Source organism: Phyllobates terribilis, unplaced genomic scaffold (assembly GCF_046119375.1).
Source record: "Phyllobates terribilis strain yellow unplaced genomic scaffold, ASM4611937v1 Scaffold_2__4_contigs__length_985480577, whole genome shotgun sequence".
Taxonomy (NCBI): domain Eukaryota; kingdom Metazoa; phylum Chordata; class Amphibia; order Anura; family Dendrobatidae; genus Phyllobates; species Phyllobates terribilis.
This window is the reverse complement of record NW_027362762.1, coordinates 701,969,436-701,982,297: the sequence shown is the minus strand read 5'-3', so window position 1 is coordinate 701,982,297 and position 12,862 is coordinate 701,969,436. Positions and strand designations below refer to the sequence as shown.

General features: G+C 40.3%; 1 protein-coding gene and 1 long non-coding RNA gene across 7 annotated transcripts in view; one reads left to right on the top strand and one right to left on the bottom strand.

The window, feature by feature from the left end:
* Nucleotides 1–358: 358 nt before the first annotated feature.
* LOC141226056 (uncharacterized) lies at nucleotides 359–9,081 on the bottom strand. The gene is made up of 2 exons (XR_012293291.1): nucleotides 9,023–9,081; nucleotides 359–4,780 (listed from the first exon to the last, which is right to left on the bottom strand). It is a non-coding gene; the product is annotated as an uncharacterized lncRNA (long non-coding RNA).
* The window catches only part of SYCP1 (synaptonemal complex protein 1), a 204,450-nt gene continuing 200,392 nt past the window's right edge, over nucleotides 8,805–12,862 (top strand). For all 6 annotated transcript variants that reach the window (XM_073667118.1, XM_073667123.1, XM_073667122.1 and 3 more), the window contains exon 1: nucleotides 8,805–9,031. The gene's annotated coding sequence lies outside the window, so the exon portion shown is untranslated. The remainder of the gene's footprint in view (nucleotides 9,032–12,862) is intronic.

Below are 12,862 nucleotides of genomic sequence, written 5' to 3'. Positions count from 1 at the left end.
TAATGGGCAACAACACACACCCGCTTTATGAACTGTTTGCGAAACAGAAGAGCACATTCAGCAATCGCCTAGTACAACTAAGGTGTAAAAAGGAAAAATACAGGAAATCGTTTGTTCCAACAGCTATGGGGGTGTTTAACAAATGTCTGAAAAGCAATGTCTAAAGCATTCCAAATGTTATGTTATCATATGTGTCATTTTCGAGATCTGTGTTCTGCTGCTGTGATACCGCAATTTCCTCCGGGATAAATAAAGTATGTCTTATCTTATAATACAGACCTGGCCGGACGCCTGCGTATTGGTAGCGTATATGGTTTCGGGGGAGGGAACGATTACAGGACAAAAAAAAACAGAACTATTCAATTCTATATTTAATCCAAAAGGGAAGCAGTGTTTAGGAAAAATATATACAAGAATGTTACAAAGGAGACATTAAAATACATAAGCAGTTACATAAAATAAACAGGATAAAAGAAGACAACTTACTCTATAAAGATCGCTGCGACGATTCAGTATAGGTGGAGGAGGGGCTCCCCAGTTTGATTTGATCGTTATCGAACGCAACCCGTTGCTTATAATCCTTATACCCCCCCTGGCAATGAGTGTTCCTCTTTTGTCCATGAGTTCTCCTATACCTAAGAGGAGATCTGTCCACACGCCCCTTGTGGTGACATCATGTGGGCCAGTCTCCAGCCTGTACATTTTTATTAAAACCGCTAACTTCTGCAATAACTCATTGTTCGTTGATCGCAGAAGCTTGCAAACGACGCCATTTTTTCCATTATGATGTTACCTTCATTTAGAGACCACACATCGCAAAGCTGCAGTCTGCTATTCTGCTGTTTTTGTGCTACAGCTCTACGCAGACTCTTACAGTGACAGGGAATATGCATATTTCTCCTTGGCTGATTCTGCCACTAAAAATATAGGTCCCGTTATTTGTCGGATGCATGGAACTTACAGTAGTTCAGATTTTGTTTCGGAGTCTAAGTGTCTATAAACTTCTTTTTGAAGCCCGGGAAACCTGCTTTCCCAGTTACACTCAAATTATGGCAATCCTGTGTTTTAATCACCCCCTGAGCCTTCTAAGTAGCTTGTAACACTTCTTGGCTGGCATTTGTTTGTGTAAGCTATTTTGGCTGTGGGTGATAATTTCCAGGAATACACTGTAGATTGTCATCTCTGGACTAATACTACAGGAGAGGGCTTGGGAGAAGTGGCTAATATTCTGTTAATATTTTCCTGAAACATAGTAACATAGTAGTAACATAGGTTGAAAAACGACCTACAGTAGGTCCATCAAGTTCAGCCTTCAACTATACTTGTAACATTTTGTCTAATTTAACTGTAACCTACAATGTTATGTGTATTGAGGAAATCATCCAGCCCTTTTTTGAAAGCTGTTATAGTGTCTGTTATTGCTACCTCTTGTGGTAGGGCATTCCATAGTCCGCCTGCTTTGACTGTAAAGAGCCCTTTCCTGTTTAGGCTCCGGAATCGCCTTTCTTCCACCCATAATGAGTGCCCCCTGGTCCTTAGTATGGTCTTTGGAAGGAATAAGTGATGTGCTAGTCCTTTGTATTGACCACACATATATTTATACATGTAAATGAGATCCCCTCTGAGGCGTCGTTTTTCTAAGCTAAACAAGCTAAACTTTTCCAACCTCTCATCATATGAGAGATCTTCCATTCCTTGTAATAATCTAGTTGCCCACCTTTGAACTGACTAACTTCTGAATATCCTTTTTAAAATGTGGAGCCCAAAACTGGATCCCATATTCCAGATGTGGCCTCACCAGTGATTTATAAAGGGTCAACAGTACATCGGGATCGCAGGATGTAATTTCTCTTTTTATACATCCTAAAATCTTGTTTGCTTTTGTGACTGCTGCTTAACATTGAGTACTGCTGCTCAGGTTACTTGTAACCAGAATACCCAAGTCCTTCTCCTGTTCTGTGGTCCTGAGTATACTCCCATTTAATGTATATGCAGCAATAGGATTACTCCATCCTAGGTGCATTTATCTACATTAAACCTCATCTGCCAAGTGTTTGTCCATTTAGTCATCTTATCCAGATCGTTCTACAATATCGTAATGTCAAGATCAGATTTTAATATCTTACATAGTTTGGTGTCGTCAGCAAAGACTGACACTTTACTCTCAATCCCATCCCCAAGATCATTAATAAACAGGTTAAAAAGAATCGGTCCTGTCACCGATCCCTGCGGCAACCCACTGCTGACTATATCTCATTTAGAGAATGTACCATTTATGACGACTTTGTTTCATATTATTTAGCCAATTCCTTACCCATCTGCATATAGTTCGCCCAAGTCCTTCTATAGCTTCAGTATAAGGCTGTTATGTGGTACAGTATCAAATGCCTTTGCAAAGTCCAGATAAATCACATCAGCCGCATTACAAAAATCCAGATTTGCACTTACCTCCTCTTAGAAACTCAGCATGTTAGTTAGACACGACCTATTTTTTATGAATCTGTGCTGATTATCATTTATTATATTATTCTCTGCGATATAACTATTCAGATCATCTCTGATGATGCCCTCAAAAACTTTGCACACTACCGATGTTCGACTTACTGAACGGTAGTTACCTGGATCCACCCTCTTACCTTTCTTAAATATTGGTATCACATCAGTTATCATCCAATCCTGTGGCATTACCCCTGTTACAAGGGAGTCTAAGAAAATGAGATTCAGCTGTCTGTCAATTCCCGTGGATGAATAACATCTGGGCCCGGGGATTTGTCAATGTTTAATTTGCTTAGACGCAGGTGTACTTCTTTTTGTGTTAAACTAGTTATATCAGGTGATGAACTTTGTTTTTGCCCTGTTGAAAAATCCCTGGAACAGACGGTTTGTTGTTGAACATCGATGAAAAGTGCCTGTTTAATATCTCAGCCTTTTCTTTGTCCTCTACAATTATTTTGTTATTATCATCTTTTAAGGGGCCGATATCATCTGTTTTTTTCTTTTTGGCATTAATGTATTTATAAATACTAAATTAAATGCGCCGATTCCAAATATGAACTCCGAATTTGCCTGTTATCTGTTATAGTGCTAGCAGTTTTGAACCTTAAGATGGATAGACGCAAATGTGTTAACAATCCAGATAATTTCAGCTACATATGTGGAAAATACACTACTTATGATCAGTGCAAGAATCTGACAAAGTGAGTGCGTCTTCCTTACATGTATTATTTTGACTGTCAAATTGTAGATCAAGAGAAAAGCTGGGCTCCTCATGTTTGTTGCACTGTGTGTTTTTCTGGGCTAACACAGTGGTTGAATAGTAAAAAGAAAGGAATGGCTTCTGCAGTGCCGATGGTTTGGCATGAGCAGAAGAATCACCAGACTGTTATTTTTGCATGACTAAAATCGCTGAATATTCAAAGATAAACAGGCCATAAATTGTGTATCCTGACTGAGTCTGCTCTTAAACCAGTACCACACAATGTAGAGTATCCAGTGCCTGCCCCTCTTGCAGCAGGAATGGCAATTGAAACTTGCGATTCTGATCCTGATGAAGAAGATGTTGATTGGCATGATGTTTTTTCTGATCAAGTACATCCATAGGGTCAGCCGCACTTGCTGAGCCAATCAGATTTAGATGATCTGATAAGACATCTGTTATTATCTAAAGATAAGTTAGAACTGCTAGCTTCTAGACTTCGGGAATGGAATTTGCTACAACGAGGTACTGCAACTTCGCACTTTCGTCATCAACACACTAGGTTAGCTGCATACTATGCAATAGAAAGTGATGTCTGTTTCTGTACTGATGTCTTATGATGGGGTTAGATGGTACACATGTTCCGATGAATGGATGCTATTCATAGACTCTAGAAAAGCGAGTTTGAAACCTGTCTTGTTGCACAATGGTAACAAAAAAAACATCGGTTCCATTGGCTCATGCGGTTGGGATGAAAGAGACCCATTTTTCTAATGGAGTTAATTTTGAAAATGGTCAAATACTCAGAACATAAATGAAAAATTTGTGTTGACCTGAAAGTGGTAGCACTGCTGCTTGGCCTACAGTTAGGATACACAAAGCATATGTGTTTCTTGTGCCTATGAAGCAGTCGCAATGAAAGCAATCATTACAAAATGAAATGGAGGCTTCTCAGTTGGTCTGTACAATGTACAAAACAAATCACTGGTCGATACACACTTCAAGTTTATCTTCCATCACTTCACATTTGGTTTTATAAAATTTTTTGGAATCGATTGTGATGGAAATGGTTTGCACTGAAAACTGAGGCTAAAATAAAGGCCAGAATTTTTATTGGCCCCGAAATCAACAAACTAATGCATGATGACACATTCAGAACAAAACTCAACCCTCTGGAACTTGCAGCTTCGGATGCATTTGTGGTAGTAGTGCAGAACTTTCTTGGGAACAGGCGAGCTGACATTTGCGTTTAGTTGGACCATCATTTATTTTTGAACAGGACAGTGACCCCAAACACTCCTCCAGGCTGTGTAAGGGCTATTTGACCAAGAAAGAGAGTGATGGGGTGCTACGCCAGATGACCTGGCCTCCACAGTCACCAGACCTGAACCCAATCGAGATGGTTTGGGGTTGAACTGGACCGCAGAGTGAAGGCTAAAGGGCCAACAAGTGCTAAGCATCTCTGGGAACTCCTTCAAGATTGTTGGAAGACCATTTCCGGCGACTACCTCTTGAAGCTCATCAAGAGAATGCCAAGAGTGTGCAAAGCAGTCATCAAAGCAAAAGGTGGCTACTTTGAAGAACCTAGAATATAAGACATATTTTCAGTTGTTTCACACTGTTTTGTTAAGTATATAATTCCACATGTGTTAATTCATAGTTTTGATGCCTTCAGTGTGAATGTACAATTTTCATAGTCATGAAAATACAGAAAAATCTTTAAATGAGAAGGTGTGTCCAAACTTTTGGTCTGTACTGTATGTTTTAAAGGTAATTGGGTAGCATTACAATAATTATTTAATTGTTTTATTTTATGGGGAATATTTTAATTTCAATACTTTTTTGTGTGTTACACTTGGTCACTGTAAGTGGTGCTGCACAGCAATTACAGGGGAGCAAATAACTCTGTTACTCTGTGTACAGTATCTGATGTCAGGATTTGGACTAGGTATAGTTAGACCTAGCAACAGCCTCCTTTTCCCAAAATCCAAGCAGACGTGTCGAGTCACATGACTACTGGGACCAATAGAAACATTCCATATGCTGCTCTACTTAAATAGTGTTTATATTAGAACAGAGAAGACAGAAGCAATGAAAACTGCTTCTGTTGACATCTGACTCCCTGATCGCCCAGGCAGTCAGCTTAACCCCTTACTTACATAAGACATACTGGTACGTCATATGCTGACTCCCTGGCTTTTGCTACCTCTAACAGCCACTTGTGGAACTGATTTCCGAACATGTCTGTTAATCTGTTAAATGACCTAACTAATTTATGACAGCAGCATTTACAATGCGTGTCCCGGAGGTTGCGCAGTTCTGACCAACCATTGGCATACCCTCCACACAATCGTGGGGCGCCAAAGAGTTGCTGTGACAGTTATCCTGTGGCTGGCATTCATAGGAGAGTGATTTAAGCTTCATAAAGATACTAAGAAATACAGTAAAAATTAAGAAAATGTTTTTAAAACATGAAAAAAATATAAATTTCAGATCTGCTCCCCCCCTTCTCACATTAAAAATGAAGCAATAAAAAAATCAAAAATATACATATGTTGTATTGTTATGTTTGTAAAAGTCATATCTATCAAAATATAAAATTAATTAATGTGATCAGTAAATGGTGTAGAATTTCGGCGGTCACAACAGGGTAAAAAATTGCAGTAACAGGCGATCAAGACATAATTTTATCCCCAAATCGTCTCAATAAAAACATCGACTCAAAACACAAGCCCTCACACAGGTTCATCACCTGAATATTAAATATGTTACAGCTCCCGGAAAATGGCAAAAACAAAAATTTATTACTAACTGCTGAATTTTTTTTTTTTCACCGGTTAAATGAAAAAAAACAAAACAATGTATGTTTGGTATCGCTGCAATTATACTGACCTGGAGGCTTATATTTCTAGGTAATTTTTACCATATAATTTCTTTAAAAAAAAAAAGAAGAGGAATTGCCCTTTTTCCGTCATTTTGCCACACTTGGAATTTTTTTCTCACTTTCCAGTACATAATATGATAAAATGGATGGTATCATTCAAAAGTACAACTCGTCCCGCAAATAACAAGCCCTCATACATCTATGTCAACTGAAACTTATAAAAGTTATGTCTGTTATAAGAAGGGGACAAAACAAAAGCGCAAAAAACGGAAAATCACCATGTGTTTAAACTCGTATTTAACCCCTTAATGACCGGAGCATTTTCCGTTTTTTGCGTTTTCGTTTTTTGCTCCCCTTCTTCCCGGACCAATAACTTTTTTATTTTTCAATCAATATGGCTGTGTGAGGGCTTATTTTTTGCGGGAGAAGTTGTACTTTTGAACGACATCACTGGTTTTACCATATTGTGTACTGGAAAATGGGAAAAAAATTCCAAGTGCTGTGAAATTGCAAAAAAGTGCAATGTGTGTGTTTTTTTTTTTTTACCACGTTCACTGAATGCTAAAAATGACCTGCCATTGTTATTCTCCAGGACATTACAAGTTCATAGACACCAAACATGTATAGGTTCTTTTTTACGTAAGTGGTGAAAAAATAATCCAAAGTTTACAAAAAAAAAAAAATGGTGCCATTTTCCGAGACCCATAGCGTCTCCATTTTTCATGATCTGGGGCCGGGTGAGGGCTTATTTTTTGCGCCCCGAGCCTATGTTTTTATTGATACCCCTTCATTTTATTACAATGTTGCGGTGACCAATAACTTAATTCTGGTGTTTCGAATTTTTTTCTCATTATGCCTTTTACCGACTGGATTAATTATTTTTTTATATTGATCAGGCAATTCTGAACGTGGCGATACCAAATATGTGTATGGTTTTTTTTTTTTTTTACTGTTTTATTTTGAATGGGGCGAAATTTTAAACTTTTATATTTTTTTATATTTTTATTAACATTTTTTTTTTTTTTTTTTACACTTTTTGCATGCTTCAATAGTCTCCATGGCAGACTTGAAGCTGCAATTATCTGATTGCCTCTGTTACACACAGGCGATGATCAGATCGCCTGTGCGTAGCAGATTTGCTCAGATTAAGCCCCACGTCAGAAAGGGGTTAAACAATTGTGCAGACATTAGGCTGCTTCCCCACTCAATTTATTATATACGACAGGAATTCATTAAACTGCTATACAACTTTTTGGATTATAATGCTGTACAGTAACTTTTCTTTCAGTGATGGGTAGAAATTACAAACTTCCTCATGATAAGAATGTGTGGTAGGAACATTTTGATCATTTGATTAACTTCTTCCTGTGCCACATATATTAAGGGTATATTATCTAGTTATTTAATAGCTTTATCTGTATATACTACAACTGGAGGAGAAAAAGAAAAAAGCCGACACCAGAAAACACATCACACTGACACAATCAAGTCTAATCTGGACAGGCGGATCACACTGTTGCTTTGGGAACTTGGGTGCTTCCCATGACAAAAAGTTCAAATAGCATACTCTATGTAAAATAGAAAAAGGTGGCACTCACCGTCCTGGACAGACGATGGCTGTTTCGCACTATCTGCACTTCAACGGGTCCTGTGGTCCTATCAGGACCCAATGAAGTGCAGCTAGTGCCAAACAGCCGTCGTCTGTACAGCATCCACATGATCACACCGCTGCAATGCTTTAAAGACATGAATTAAAGTTTTTTTAAGAGGACGGTGAGTGCCACCTTTTTTTCTATTTTCCATAGACTATTAAATAGCTTTAGTTGGTTAGAGAGCATGAAAATAAGCACATTTTCAATTGACTTGTTTTTCTTTCTGCAGTCATTCTCCTGCAATGACAGCTTTTATCTTTCATAGTGTACAGGTGGTTTCAATGTAGCTTGATCACTAATGCCTGCCCAGAACCTGGCAAAGATTGTGCAGTAGATATATTCAGGAGAGGCGTTAACTCCTAACATACAGTACCTGCTATTTCTCTCCTGCTCATCTGTATACAGCAGTTATTTGCTGACCTTTCTCCCACTCACGCTCAACTTTTGAAGAGCTGTTGTTATAAATCTTGCTAAATCACCAGACCCACAGGCAGCATTTAGAGCAGGTCTACTATTCACGGCTCTTGTTGTCCTGACTGGAACTGTGTGCTTGTGTAAATGCCATGTTATTGCAATATGAAAATATAACTATAGCAGTGTAGACTCCAGAACAAACCACTGTTAAAGCAAAACTGTTGGTGAGCTAAAAATAAAAAAAAATTGTCCCATTCTAATCCAGAAAATGATACCATTTTTTTTTCTCACCTGTGATCCGTGTGCAGTACATTTTTGTACTCCGTAGTTAATCATTAATAAAAGACCAATTACAGTTTCTTATGCTACAAAATTGTAATATATCCGTAAAAATTGGATGTCATACTGGTCCGTATGGCATCCTATTTTTTTTTTCTCGCAGCCATCAGATTTTGGAGTCAAATTGCAGCATGCTGTGATTTTTTTTCTCACGCTGACTATACCTGAGAAAAAATACGCAGATCTGCACTGTCTCATTTGAATAACATTGGTCCAAGTGAAATTCTTTTTTTTCTTGCATAGCACTCATCCGATTTGTATGCTAGTGTGAGCGAGTCCTAATACTGCAGCTCTTGCTATTCATCAGAGCGGTGACTCAACGAGGAGACGCCCGTCCTGCCAGAAACCAGGAAGTAAGGCTGTCTATTGAAAAGCTCTGAGCTGCTCAATAAACAACTTGAAAATACCACTTTTAAAGTAAGGTATCGGGTGTCAGGAATATATACTCCTTGGATTGTATTGCTGGTATCTCTACAGTCACCTCACAGAAAAGGATCTTAAATTCAAAAATCATCACAGAAAAGAAAACAGCCTTACCAACACCAGGTCAGATTACCAATGCACTGCAGGATGCAGCAAGCCTCCATAATAAAGGCGGGGTCAGCACATGTGCAAAATACTGATGCAACAGCCACTCACAAACCTAACAATTTATGGAGGGGTTAGTTGTGTAGTATTAAAAATGCAAACAGATGGGGCTTGCATAGGACTCCAGTCACACAATTACGTGTGATGCACAGTGCCTGGCTTAAAGCCTATTGATGACGCCCATATTTTTAGATCAGACGGGCTGTCCAGCACTATATACTTGCACCCCACAAGACAGATGCCCCAATTCACCCAGCCAAAACAAAAGGGCCTGGCTGCATCCTGCAAAAAATGGAAAATGTGCAATAAAAAAATGAAAAATAATGTATAAGATAAATACATTACATGAGGTATTGGTCGATATTTTGGCCAAAAGTTTTTAGACTGACACAGTTGTTTTTCACAAGGTTTGCTGCATCAATAGCTTACTCTGCACTATTTGGTAGCAGTGTTAGGGTATGTGCACACGATGCAGAAATGAAGCAGAAAATTTCTGCATCATTTCTGCATCTCCCTGGCAGAAAAAACGCACGCAGATTGTGCATGCGTTTTTCCTGCAGAATACATGCGGATCCACATGCAGATTCACATGCGTTTCCGCATGCAGATTGACAAGCGCTTTCCAGGCGATTTTAGCATCACTTGGAAAGTGCTTGACAACTAGGTCACACTATATAAATCCATGCAAACAGCATGGATTTATATAGTGTGACCCGAGAGAGTGTATATACTTACCTCTGATGGCCCGCGCTGTCCTGCTCAATCTGTTCTCCCGGCTGCCGGCAACTTTGAATTGAAAGACCTGCCGACGTCAGCGTCACGTGACCCGTCACATGACTCTGACGTCACCGCAGGTCCTACAACTCACTGTAAGTGCCGGGAACCAAGCGGGAGCGCTGCGCGGGCCGACAGATGGTAAGAATACATTTATTTTTTATTTTATTCTTCTTTTACAGCTTTTTTAATGGTACCTGGGTGTGGACGAGACTCTCCTCTCCTCCACACCCGGGTACCATCCGCACATTAGAACGCACCAATTACGCAAGTACAAATGCTGTCTTGCGGAATTGGCGCGTTCTAATGCAAGTCAATGGCGGCGAAATCGCCGCGTTTCCGCAAAATTAATTGACATGCTGCGGATTTTTGACCGCAGCGTTAACGCTGCGGAAAAATCCGCATCATGGGCACAGCACATGCGGATTTCCATTGGGGAACATTGCTTCCCTTCTACCATGCGTTTTTCATGCGTTTCCGCGGCGTTTACGCAACTGCAAAAACGCCGCGGAAACGCATGAAATACGCATCGTGTGAACACAGCCTTAGACTTGGGTGCCTGGGATGCCACCAGTAAAATTTAGTCTGGGGTCCCACTCTGGAATTATAAGTAAATATTACCCATTAGTTATTTAGGAAACAGTCATGTTGTGTTTTTCATAGCAGTATTCCAAGGGCCATAACTTGTTTATTTTCTGCTTCCCTTTTCAATGGCACCTTTTGAGGGTGCACATCATTTATTCAGCAGTGGACACAGACAGAAAAGGGCTACTGTGCAAGAACATTATATGGACCCATTGAAGTCCAATAGCTCATAAAATGTAGAATTACACCTGATTTGGAAGTAGAAGTAAGCCCCCTTACCTCTGTTATGTCTGCCCCTGCATCTATTAATTTTTAATTATTTTTTGGAGGAGGAATGGGAAAAAATCTATTGACTATCAATAGTATACTGTGCAATATAAATACCATATAATTATTCAACGATCATTTCAATTGTGGCAATACCTAATATGTAGAATATAGAGTATATCATATTTGTATACATAAAATATGGCACATCCAAGAAATAAAATACCAGAATATTCTTCACTGCTTAATAGAAATGGATATAAACCTTGCAGTAAATAAGGTTCATATAATAGACTTGTCTAACAGTATCAAACAAATGCCATAGTGTAACACAACATACGTACCTCCTAGAAGCACCAACAACACCATTGCAGCTCAACATAGCTCTCCAGCATCATCAATAACTACTACAGTGCATACTTAGTGATAGCGATTGCTTCATAGAGAATAATAGAAGGCAGCATAGTAGAGGACATACAAGAGTGAGAGTTGTTGGGCTGTGAAGCAGGGATGGCAGCCGCAACCGAGAGCCGGATGCAGGCCTGACGCCCAGCTGCTGTGAGGTCTTTTGCCACCTGTTGTTGTACTCCCCAGGCAGCAATAATCTAGCTTAAGCAAGAGGTCCAGACAAAGAGGCTCTCAATGTATTCCCTTTGTTGTATTGGCCTCATAGAGCTCCCTCTAGCCACCATGCAGCAATGTAATGAGATCTGCAACTTCTCCCTCTAGTAACTAGTAATCTCCTCCATAATACTTCTTCTCTAGCCTTATGGGTAAAATGGTTACTTCATTAAATATGGACCAAATTGTGCTATGTATACGTCACTTTAGAGCCCTATTTCTTTTGGCATACAGTACAGACCAAAAGTTTGGACACACCTTCTCATGTAAAGATGTTTCTGTATTTTCATGACTATGAAAATTGTACATTCACAATGAAGACATCAAAACTATGAATTAACACATGTGGAATTATATACTTAACAAAAAAGTGTGAAACAACTGAAAATATGTCTCATATTCTAGGTTCTTCAAAGTAGCCACCTTTTGCTTTGATGACTGCTTTGCACACTCTTGGCATTCTCTTGATGAGCTTCAAGAGGTAGTCATCATTACTTTAAGAAATGAAGGTCAGTCAGTCCGAAAAATTGGGCAAACTTTGAAAGTGTCCCCAAGTGCAGTTGCAAAAACCATCAAACGCTACAAAGAAACTGGCTCACATGAGGAGCGCCCCAGGAAAGGAAGACCAAGAGTCACCTCTGTTTCTGAGGATAAATTTATCCAAGTTACCAGCCTCAGAAATCGCAGGTTAACAGCCGCTCAGATTAGAAACCAGGTCAATGCCACACAGAGTTCTAGCAGCAGACACATCTCTTCAACAACTGTTAAGAGGAGACTTTGTGCAGGAGGCCTTCATGGTAAAATAGCTGCTAGGAAACCACTGCTAAGGACAGGCAACAAGCAGAAGAGACTTGTTTGGGCTAAAGAACACAAGGAATGGACATTAGACTATGGAAATCTGTGCTTTGGTCTGATGAGTTCAAATTTGAGATCTTTGGTTCCAACCACCGTGTCTTTGTGCTATGCAAAAAAGGTGAACGGATGGACTCTACATGCCTGGTTCCCACCGTGAAGGGGTGTGATGGTTTGGGGGTGCTTTGCTGGTGACACTGTTGGGGATTTATTCAAAATTGAAGGCATACTGAACCAGCGTGGCTACCACAGCATCTTGCAGCGGCATGCTATTCCATCTGGTTTGCGTTTATGTCACGCTCACGCCCAGACTGACTGGCGTGAGCATGATTAGTGATCCCACTGGACCATGAACCGAGGAGTGCCTGGAGGGGCGTAACTAAGTATCAACTCGTTCCGACCAAGGTCACACGGCCACTCAGTCGACTCCGTGAACCTGGGAGGAACCGAGCAGAGGGACCAAGTGCTACTCCAGGTCAGACCCCGGTCACAGCTGTTGACCCACTCAGGGAAATGCAGGAGCAGGCTGGTTAGGCTGGCATACAGACAGGTGGGCACTGGCAGGCACGGCTGGTATGCAGACAGGTGGGCACTGGCAGGCACGGCTGGCACGCAGACAGGTGGGCACTGGCAGGCACGGCTGGCATGCAGACAGGCGGGTACTGGCAGGTAGGAACGGATCCGCAGGTG